At 41.1% G+C, this 9,480-nt stretch overlaps 1 non-coding gene across 1 annotated transcript; it reads left to right on the top strand.

The window, feature by feature from the left end:
• The first annotated feature begins 653 nt into the window (after positions 1 to 653).
• LOC122540794 lies at positions 654 to 843 on the top strand. Its single transcript, XR_006309412.1, has one exon. It is a non-coding gene; the product is annotated as a U2 spliceosomal RNA (small nuclear RNA).
• The last annotated feature ends 8,637 nt before the right edge of the window (positions 844 to 9,480 follow it).

Raw genomic sequence — 9,480 nt, forward strand, 5'->3', positions numbered from 1 at the left:
GTACTGGAAGACCAACAGTATTTGAACAACAAGGAGTGCATTTCATAGATGAGATGATTGTCCAGGCATAGTTGATGTTTGTCTCAGTATGCATCCCTGACAACAGAACACAGAGTCCAGCATCATGGAATTGCTGGAGTGGAAACATAACAAGTATAGGATTGCATCTGTATGATGTGGCAAATAACTTCGCACACAAATAGCATTCCATTACGACCTTCTATCAATCTGGAATTATGGTGCACAATCTCAGCTGAAACTACATCACTTTAGGCAGGCCACAGAGAGAGGTTCAGGATCAAAGAAAAACAGCAGGTTTGTCAAAATCTTATTGAAGTTCAATCCTTTGCAAACTTGCAGCATAACACTGTCAACCTGGAACAATTTCATAATGTTGCAATGGAATTTAAACATAACAACTTCCTGCACTTTTAAAATGGTTCTTGGGTGGAGTCCGCAATGAATTAATCTGAAGCATCTTTCTTTCATTCCAGAAAGTCCACACCTTGAGGTTATGTACATAGTATGTCACAGATCCACGCAATCTAATGCAATCTTTGAACTGGTTGACAATAGTACCAGACAATTATCTTGTCCTGGTACATTCTCAACGTTCTTCCTGTGTTCTATTGCAGAAAATAATCTTTGAAGGAAATATTGCTCAGCCTTTTGGCATGGTATATGTGTAGTTTCTGTTCTTATCAGTTTAATATCTGATATCTCCCAAATATGGGAGTATTTGTATTAAATTGATTTTTGGAGCAGGGAGATGGATTAGTGGCTTGCTCTGTCCTCTCCATGTATCAACCTGTTAGTACAGTGTTTTGGGGCGGCACAGTGGCTCTGTAGTTGACACTGCTACCTCATAGCACCAGCATCCCAGGTTTAATTCCAGCCTCAGGCGACTGTCTGTGTGGAGTTTGCACATTCTCCCCGTGTCTGCGTGGGTTTCCTCCGGATGCTCCGGTTTCCACCCACAATCCAAAGATGTGCAGGTCAGGTGAATTGGCCATGCTAAATTGCCCGTAGTGTTAAATGCATTAGTCAGAGGGAAATGGATCTGGGTGGGTTACTTCGGAGGGTCGGTGTGGACTGGTTGGGCCAAAGGGCTTGTTTCCACACTGTCGGGAATCTAGTCTAATCTGATTGAGCAGATGAATCAATGTGCAATGAGTTTATGAAAAATCCCAAGGGGAGAAGCAAGGAGTTTTTATTTGAATTGTGATTACATCAGAGAGGAGAAAAAAACTCTTGGAAACAAAACATTTTGGTCATACTGGAGATCCATTTTAAGGATAGCAGATGAGTTGGATCAGTTGGCATCATTTGCAAGTTTTGGTGCCTTCTCATTCTGGGGGGAGGTGATCTGCAATTTGAAAATGATTTCATAGTAATTTTCAAAAAATAACTGAATATAGACTGAGATAGCAAATATTTGTTGGGGCTATTAAGAAAGAACAAAGATGTGGAATGAATTGGAAAACCCTTTTAAAGAGCCAGAACAAACGCGATGGGCTGAATGGCCTCCTCTTGTGCTATGATTCCAAGGGCAACATTTAAAATATGATCATTGAACTACTGAAGGTGTCAGGGTTTGGGAGGGGTCATTGGTGTTGCTGCAAAATTCATGAGATTTAGCACCTTTCAGACTTTGTTGCTGAAATTTTCTTAAGGGATTTCAAGGGAATTAGAAAGGTTTTGCTTCAAGAAAGTTGACATTTCATGCATAACCTTGGGACTTTAGTTACATGTTAACAGATTGGGTTTTGGTCTGAAGGGCAGAAGGAGGCAGTGTTACATGAGAGGAGGTGTTACATGCACTATTGTGAAATCAGGAAGAAAGCATGCTGCATAATGTCACCGGACCATAATGTTCCAAACTACAGGCTGGATGCCTTTTGAGTGGCACTCCTACTTCAGGGTCAAAACTACATGTCGAAGCTCTTGTATTCAAGGGGTGAGAGTGCCCAGCTTGTTCCTGCTCTCTCCATCTCACAGGCAATACTCAGAATCCCTAGTGTGGAAACAGGTGCACACCAAACCTCTGAGGAACATCCCACCTAGACACAATCCCTATGCTATCCCTGTAACACTGCATTTCCCATGGCTAAAATATACCTAGCCTACACATCACTAGACACTATGGGCAATTTAGCATGGCCATTCCACCCAACCTACACATCTTTAGACTGAGGGAAGAAACCTAGAGCACCCAGAGGAAACCCACACAGACACGGGGAGAAAGTGCAAACTCCACACAAACAGTCACCCAAGGATGGAATCAAACCTGGGTCCGTGGCATTGTGAGGCAGCAGTGCTAACCAATGAACCATCAAGCCACCCACATGCAAGGCAAAGACATCTATCTTTTAGATTCATCCCTTTTTACCTCCTTTTGTTGAGGTCCAGGAAAATTGATATTGATGTAAATATTGAATTTTTTTTTAAATGAATGCATGCAGCCTCATTATAATATGTAAATGACCAAAACATTTCCTATGAGCAGATGTAATCAAGTCTTTCCCATCTCCATTCAAACCAAAGGCAGATTTAAGTTTCAGGTTCGGATTCAGTTTTTCTTGCATATTATCATCTGACAACATACCAGCCCCAGTTGACCTGTACCTGGGAGTCGGGATTCAGTCCTATATTCCGAACGTGGTGGAAGGAATGGGGAGAGTTCTGAGGATGGTCAAACCAGATTCAAAATGTTAACTCTGTTTCTTTTTCCACAGATGCTTCCATATCTGTTGAGTTTCTTCAGCATTCTCCGTGCATGTTTGGGAGGAAAAGAAGTTCACTTCAGAGCTTGGATGAACTGTGAACTGTAAACTATGAAGAAGACATTACAGACCACCTCAAGGAGATAGTCAAGTTGATGTAGTGGGATGACAATCATAGAATAAAATCATAGAATCCACACAGGATAAAAACAGGCTTTTTAGCCCATCAAATCGACATCAACTCTTTGAACAGTATCCCCCCCAGACATACCTCCTACTCTTTCCCTGTAACTCTGGATTTTCCCATGGGTAATCCACCTAACCTGCACATCTTTGGACTGTGGGAGGAAACCCACCTGACACAGGGAGAATGTGCAAACTCTACACAGTCGCCAGATGGTGGAATCAAAACCACTGATTTGATGTATTTTGATGTATTTTGATCGGGAAAACAGTGAACAACAATTTAAAATAGAGAAACAATTATAATTTGGGGTAGAGTCAGGGTGCAAGAGCAAAAAGATCTGGCTGTATATGTTCACAGGTCATTAAAAGTGGTAGGTCAGGGAGAGAGAGCAATAAGCAAAACAGACAGTATCCTCAGCGCTATTTAATAGAGGTACAGAATACAAGAGCAAGGAGGTGATATTGAACTTGCATCGCACACTTGTTCAGCTAGAGTACTGGATATGGTTCTAAGCACCACATTATAGGAAAGAAGGAAACACAATAGAGGGAGTGCAGAGAGATTTATGAGAATGTTCAAAGGATGAGAACTTCAGTGATAAGGACAGATTAAAGAAGTTGGAACAGTTGTCCTTGGAGAGAACAAATCTGAGAGGAGATCTCAAAGAGGTTTCAAAAGGAAGAACGGGCTGAACAGAGTAGATAGAGAGCTCCTGTTTATAAAAAAAGACAACATAGATTTAAAGTCATGATTCAGAGATGCCGGTGTTGGACTGGGGTGTACAAAGTTAAAAATCACACAACACCAGGTTATAGTCCAACAGGTTTAATTGGAAGCACACTAGCTTTCGGAGCGACGCTCCTTCATCAGGTGATTGTGGAGGGCTCGATCGTAACACAGAATTTATAGCAAAAATTTGCAGTGTGATGTAACTGTAATTATACATTGAAGAATTGATTGTCTGTTAAGCCTTTCATCTGTTATGAAAGAAGTGAAACTATCACTGTATTCTAACAGATGAAAGGCTTAATAGACAATCAATTCTTCAATGTATAATTTCAGTTACATCACACTGCAAATTTTTGCTATAAATTCTGTGTTACGATCGAGCCCTCCACAATCACCTGATGAAGGAGCGTCGCTCCGAAAGCTAGTGTGCTTCCAATTAAACCTGTTGGACTATAACCTGGTGTTGTGTGATTTTTAACTAGATTTAAAGTGACCTGCTAAAGTAGCTAAAGTGAAGGGAGGAAAAACTTTTTACATTCAGTGAATAGTTAGGGTATGGAATGCACTGCATCTGCAGTCCTCACTTTCGCTCTATGGAATGCATTACATTGCCTGAAAGTGCAGTGAAGGCTAGTTCAATTGAATCATTTAAGAGGGCTGTGGATGAGGATTTGAATAAATATAAAGTGCAAGGATAAGGAGGATAAACCAAGAGATTGGCATTAGGTAATGATACTCAATTAATGATTCGGAGCAGCATGATTTACCGAGTGGCCTCTTTCTGTGTCATAACACTTCTGTGATTCTGAGATATAACTTATGATTCCAACAAGTAAAATAGCACAAACAACTTTCATGATGGTATTCAGTTACTTGTGTGCCATCAAGATAAAAGTGCAAGTGGTCTGTTGAAGAATGTCTTTGATCTCATTGGAAACTGAGAATGACCATATTGACACATTATTCATGTATAGCTCTCCAGTAGTTAAGAAATCATACAATATGCAGTAACAAGAAGTACTGCAGTAAATATTTTATAATTAAACGTGGTTTACAAGGTGTGCAAGTTATGGTACAGATGTCACTGAAAGTTCCAGTAACTGCATACAACAGATTGCTCAAGATGTGCGCAACAGCAATGATACAGCATAATTTAATCACTCAATCAGTTTTTGGATATCACGTTATCACATCTTGCTGAGGCTGCATTTACTCTTGACAGGGATAAAATTAGAACAATCTTGCAGATTTCCCATGTTATGCAAGGGCTTCGTTTATGATTGTGCTGTTTAGATGATAACATGGCTTTTAACATCACAGCTCAAGTATATCCTGTGGGACTGAACTAAAATGTAGAGTCAATTAGAGACTAATTAATATTGCTATTGGAAATTTCTACAATGATTGTTAAAGGGCTGAATACATCTCTCTGACTCACACACACATGAGTGTTTTTTCAAAAAAATCTACATGCATTTTAATCCAATAAAGCTTTTGGGAAGTTTTCCTTAGTTAAAAGAAAATCTATTAAGAGACGCTACTCAGTCAAAAGCTGCAAGAACTAAAGAAAATGATTTCATTGATTACTCACAGTTCATTGACTAAATGGTACTGATTAATTGATCCTGACAAATGCTTTGTACTACACTTGTTAAAATTAGACAAGCATAATGCGAAGTCATAGCTTTCAAAACAAACTCAAAATATTTTAGCCAAGGATTTGGGGACAGGCTGAGACCTTCAAGTAAACACAGTCAAAGACATCAAATGAATCAAGGCAATTTTATTGCAAAATATAAAGTCTTTTCTTTTAAAAACTTTTTAATCTAAACTCCTTCATGGAAAGTTCAGCAAAGGGAAGAAATGAGTTTTCAGAAGGTACATTGAGCCATTTTGCAATCGTAGTGAATAATCTTTACAATGCTACAGTGATGATTGAGTGGAGGCAAAGTCTATCAAAAACTTTGACAAACAATTTAAATGTGTCAAATGCCTGGCTGCAGTAAATGAAATTAGGTAGACCTGATGAGGTAGCAAGCAATCCTGAAATTAACCTCAACCCTCAGCCAGCCAGCGATGATAAAATCCCATGAATGATTTTTAAAAATACTTTAAACTTAACAGGGTTCAGACAAGATTTATAAGGAGGGTTGGTGAGTTTGAGGTATAGGAAAAGCTGAATAGGCTGGGGCTGATTTCCTTGGAACAGTGGAGGCTGAGAGGTGACCTTAGAGAGGTTGATAAAATCATGAGGGACATGGATAGGGTAAATAGGCTCTTTTCCCTGGAGTGGGGTAAGTACAGAACCAGGGGGCATAGTTTTAGGGTAAGAGAGGAAAGATTTAAAAAGGACCTAAGAGGCAATTTTTTCATGCAGAAGGTGGTGTGTGCATGGAATGTACTGCCAGAGGAAGTGGTGGAGGCTGGTACAATTGCAACATTTAAAAGGCATCTAGATGGTTCTATGAATAGGAAAGGTTTAGAGGGATATGAACCAAGTGCTGTCAAATGGGACTAGATTAGTTTAGGATATTTGGTCGGCATGGACGATTTGGACCGAAGGGTCTGTTTCCATGCTGCACATTTCTATGACTCTGTGACTCTACGACACAGTCACTGCTATTTCCCCCATTCTACACGGAGTAGCATTCAACGTCCCTGGATTAGTGCTCTGGAAATACAGTATAATTCTCATCTCCATTTTACCTTGCTTGCACCAATTCATTGGGAATGTCAGGACAGGATGAACACATTTCTGGTTGTAAAGAGTTGTACCAGCGAACTCCCGCCTTAAGAGAAGAGAGTTTTGTTCCACAGAATTAAAACTGGATTTCAAGATCATTTTTACATGCTGCATCTATTAAGTGGATGTGAGCAAAAATCTTCCCACCACTTAATCCTTTGCATTGTGCTTGAAGAACCCCCAACTCTTCAATCTCCATTGCATCCCCTCATTGCCTCTTCCAGTCATGCTGAGAACAGCATACTATGATTATGCAGCACACTCTGAGTCAACATTGAGAACGTTTGCCACTTTAAAATGTCTTTTAAAATCCTAAGATCTCTTCTTAGTCTTTAGTTAGATATACTCCATAGCAATTATAATTAAATTCCTCCCTCCCTTTTGTCCCTTGTTTGACAAGGGTTTCTGAGGTGTTATTTGTGTCTTCTATAGTGAAGATAGGCACGTGGAATTGAATCTTAAAGGAAATCAGCAAAGTGTCACATTTGATGAGTTTTATGGATGGTTTTTCTCTACAAGGCCAAGTAAGTTTACTCAAGCTACCGTTCCCAAACTCACCTTTTTAACCATGCAATTTGTACCCACGGTACCACATTCATCCTATTCTCCCACTCACATAAGGAGAAGTTCTCACCACTGCCAGGATATCCTGGGATCCATGGCATTAACCACATCATTGAGCTCCAGCCATCCACCCAGACCAATATTGGCAGTCTAGAGTTGTCTTTCATTGCACTAGGTGGAACAGCAAGTGGTAGTGCACGTCTATCAAGGCACAGAGGTGGCACCACTGACACTTGCTTGCTCATACAACTGCATGTTCTTACACCTATCACTATTTAAGCAGCGAATCACAGAGCTTACCTGTTCTTAGCCACAGTCATCTTATAACCCCAGGTCTTTCTCCAATGCCCTCTGTAGTCCAGTACCTTCTCATTGTCCAAAACACAGAAAAGCTTTCAAAAACTTCAAAGCTCCAGTTTCATTCACCAATAGCATAAAGGTAGAAAACAAACAAACAGAAGCTGTTTCTGCCTCTTGGAACCAAAATGGATTTCTTGCCTTTTGAGCACCAACAAATTCATAACCAACAAATGAATGATCACTTTAGCCTGCTTTCGGTGATTGAAACTAAATGCAAAGTAAGACCAGCATGTAGTGCTTGACACCTTTGCACTCCATCATGCTGAGGGTGATGTCCATACTACTCAATATCTTCATCTTCCTCCTCAGAAAAATGCTGTCCCCCTGCTCTTCAATCTCCATTGCATCCCCTCATTGCCTCTTCCAGTCATGCTGAGGACAGCATACTATGATTATGCAGCACATTCTGTTCAGACTGTACTGTAAAGCCCCAAGACTAATCCAGAGACCTCATCTTCAGGGACGTCTAAAGTTTTCTCCATGGTGGTCCTGGTTGAAGAACGGGGTACATTATACCCACAGTCAGATTCATGGAGTTGCATAACAGAGTCTTCAGCCATGATTGCAGAGGGTGGCCATTGTCTCCCAATGAGCATCCTTGTAGGATACATAGCCCCTCAACTTTAACAGGGACATGAGAGTTCTAAAGGATAGAGGCAGCATGGGAGCTCCCAGAGTACCTCGTGCAGATTTCCAAGAAGTAGTACTAATGATCACAGATGATTTGTACAAGGGTGGAATGGAATATTTCTATTGATGAATTCAGCTGCGTTATGGTTTGGCCCTTTCAGCAATATGATTGTACAATCTATCATACCCTCCACCTGGGAAAAGCCAGCTATGTTGTTAAAGCTCACTGCCTGAGTGGCAACATTGACCTCTTCATGGGGAAATGAGATGAAGCAATATGATCTGGAACAAATCGCATAGGTAACAGCCTTGGATACATTGGCTGGTGAATATGGAAGGCAATATAGGTCATGCTTGGCATAGTGGATCACAGACTCAGCCTGGTAATCAAGCCCTAAACTCTCATATTTCGCTCTCCCTGGCACTCCCTGGACAACCTACCCCTTCAGACTCCCCACATATTCTGAGACATGACCTGAAATTACAATTGCAAATCTCATCCTTACCACACCCGAGTCCTGCAAATATAGTTTAGCCCTCCAACTATCACGTAAGCAAACATTACTATGTTCTTAGTGATGACCAATAACATCCTCCACACTGCAGTATCCCATATCCTCCCTTGCAGGATCATATCCTCATGTTATATGTTAACCTACGACTCCCCCAAACTTTCCCATCCTTATCCCCTCTGCATCCCTAGTTGCTGCCTTCAATCCTCAGCATTAAGTTCCCTCACTTCTCTAGCTTGGCAAAATCTTGTGAGAATGCCCCTTGGCTTTCATAACACTCACCTCAAGGCCTGACCATGGCCCAACTCCCTGACCAACTTGCCTTGATTGAAAACTCACCAAATCCCGACTGTGCTCAATACAGCTCCCCGACTGACAATCTGAGAATCCACCATGGCCCACTCCCTGTATCATGGTGGGACGCATCTCCTGAATATGACCACACCAAGCTAATGACTGACAATGCACAAACCCCTAGATTGTGATCGCACAATGCCCTTGACTGACTGTACCAAGAGTAACATACAGATGACTTCCATCTGTCTTCATTGACTTGACTGAGAGCTACTCCCCTTCAGCATTACTGGGTGATTACACATGCAGTGTGTTTGTGACCTAGCCTGCTGATCAGGTTTGTTTGACATTGACATTGCAGAGTGCTGTAGAATAACATACAGATGACTGCTGACAACTCGAACCAGCTTTCTGGTTTTATGTCTGCGCTAAACTGCAAGGCAGCACAGAAGTACTATGAGACTTTAAGATGCGAATGAGGGGCAAAGTCCCAAAAAAGCAATGCAGGAATGATGTGAGCACTGAATAGGGTATGAAGATAGCAAGTAACATTCTCCGGTCCAAACCATTAGCTAGGTGCATTTCCCTGCATAGAAAGTGACCTTGCAAAGAAAGGTGCTAGTGCAATCCATAATGCAGCAGTGGCAGCAAACTGTAAATGGAATCAAGATACATCATAATGGAAGTGATGAGGCTGGTATGTATCAGATGTCAAGGCCTATAGAATGTGCCCTGAAA

The sequence above is a fragment of the Chiloscyllium plagiosum genome, chromosome 35, assembly GCF_004010195.1.
Source record: "Chiloscyllium plagiosum isolate BGI_BamShark_2017 chromosome 35, ASM401019v2, whole genome shotgun sequence".
NCBI lineage: Eukaryota > Metazoa > Chordata > Chondrichthyes > Orectolobiformes > Hemiscylliidae > Chiloscyllium > Chiloscyllium plagiosum.